Source organism: Myotis lucifugus, unplaced genomic scaffold (assembly GCF_000147115.1).
Source record: "Myotis lucifugus unplaced genomic scaffold, Myoluc2.0 scaffold_623, whole genome shotgun sequence".
Lineage (NCBI taxonomy): Eukaryota > Metazoa > Chordata > Mammalia > Chiroptera > Vespertilionidae > Myotis > Myotis lucifugus.
This window is the reverse complement of record NW_005871671.1, coordinates 70,251-72,316: the sequence shown is the minus strand read 5'-3', so window position 1 is coordinate 72,316 and position 2,066 is coordinate 70,251. Positions and strand designations below refer to the sequence as shown.

The following is a 2,066-nucleotide window of genomic DNA, read 5'->3' as shown; positions in this document are numbered from 1 at the left end:
CATTGGTTCACATTCTGATGCTACCGCTGGGCCAAGACACTTCTCTTCTCGGGGCTTTGTGTTCCTCTGTCGACAAAGGGAGGACAATAGCACGTACCTCAGGAGGCTTAACTTAGACAATCCGTGCAAACGGTAGCCCCGCACGGGCACCTGGGGAAGGCTCAAGGGTGAACGCCATTAGAACAGCCCTCAGTCTGTCCTACAGAGATGCTGTGATTCTGTCCCAAGATGCTTTCAGGCAGGCTCTACAGGTTTAGAGTCCTGGGACCTCAGGACCAGAAGGAAGGGCCCCCAGAGCACAAGAGGTCGACCCGCCGGCGGGTGCAGGAGGCCGGCCCACCTCAGAATTGCCCGCGGCTTCGCCTTCCAGCGGCACTGTCTCTCCAGAAGGTACTGCCTTTAAAAAACAAAACGAAACAAAACAAAAAACAACACAGCCACGGCAAGAAGCCCCCTGTGGACACCCGGGAAACCAACTCTGAGCAAAGTTGAGAGGAAGCCCTCTCCTCAGCACCGACTCCGAGCTCTCCGCTCTCGCTAGCACCTGCGCAGGCGCAGTAAGTGGGCGGAGCTGACGCGCGGCTGGGGCTAAACTTCCCGTGAGAAGTGCGCGTTCTCGCGGGAACTGCATTCAAAAAGCCGCGGCGCTTAGCCGGAAGGTAGGTGTGCGCGTCGGCTAATGTTTCTGTGGCAGGAAGAGTTACCCTCAGAAGCCTGGGCGCTGTGAACTCGCCGCGAGCCGCCGCCGGCAGCAGCTGGGGAAGGGGTGCTGGAGGTAGGGGCAAAGGGCCTGGAGGGAAGTGCGTGTGGCGAGGAGCGGTGGGGAGCGGCGCTGAAGGGCTCCTGCGGGGAAGAGAGGGCCCTCGGAAACCTGGGGCCTGGATCTCGGCCGAGGGCGTAGGCCGTAACGGCTTCTCCCGCGGAACCCTGAGTCCTTGTCCACAGGGTTCCGAGTCGGTTTCAGTTTTCCGTTGGGCCGCCTCGACGCCCCCCCCGGGGATGCTGCCTGGACTTGGAAGGCCTGGGAGGCCGCCGGGGCCTCCGAAAGATAACAGACACGAGACCTGCGCTGTCCGGGATGAGAAATGCTGTAAATGTGAAATATACAGTGGATTTCGAAGACTATACAAAAGTCATATTTCGTTAATAAAATCATATTTCGTGTTATGGTTACATGTTGAAATGATATTTGGGATGTATTGGGTTAAGGAAAATATTATCCAAATGAATTTCGGTGGTATTTACCTTTTTTTTTAATGTGTCTGCTTGACAATTAAAAATCCCATATGTGGCTTTCCTGATTATTTCTGTTGGACAGCGCTGCCCCAGACAGCTGCGTGTCCGATTCCCCCCTACCTGCTTTTCACAAGCCATTGGCCGATTTAACCTTCTCAAAACCCCTGTTAGGTCGATGTTATTGGCCTTGTTTTATGGATGACAGGACAAGACATTACATAAGATGTTGTGGTCCCTGCAGCCAGTGAGTAGTGAACGTGGGGTAAGGACTCGGCAACCGGATTGCCAGGCCTTCCAGTCTCCTCAATGCTTTGCACAGGCCATGCTTCTGCGGGGCAGGACGTTAGGAGCTGGACCCCCCTTCCCGTCTCACTCAGCCGCTTACTAGCTGATAACCTTTGCGCAAGTTACTTAACCTTTCTGGGCCTCGGTTTGCACATGTGTAAATGGGGGAATTCCCTTATTTCATGGGGTTGTCGGGTGGATTAAATAAGATAAAGTATGCAAAGCACCAAGCACAATATCTGGCACATATTAGCTGTAGTTGTTATTCAACCCTGGCTGCCTCTCTTTGCAGATGGATATTTAACTCTTACACATTCATCTACTGAAAACTCACTTCCTCAGGGAAATCTCTCTTGTCCTGATACCCCCACCCCCACCCCACCCACCCTACCCCACTACCCAGATTGGGACATCCCCTGGTGTTGTAGGCTCAGATAGTACCCTACAGCTCTCCTGTGCACTTATCACCAGTTTAAACTTTGCAGGTATTTGGACATCTTCTCGTTCACAGCAAGATATTGTTATGTGAAAAATACATAGGGCTC

The 2,066-nt window shown here is 53.3% G+C and overlaps 1 long non-coding RNA gene across 1 annotated transcript; it reads left to right on the top strand.

Moving 5' to 3' along the window:
* The first annotated feature begins 497 nt into the window (after positions 1 to 497).
* On the top strand, positions 498 to 1,173 carry LOC106694769. The gene is made up of 2 exons (XR_001345829.2): positions 498 to 775; positions 946 to 1,173. It is a non-coding gene; the product is annotated as an uncharacterized LOC106694769 (long non-coding RNA).
* Positions 1,174 to 2,066: the final 893 nt, after the last annotated feature.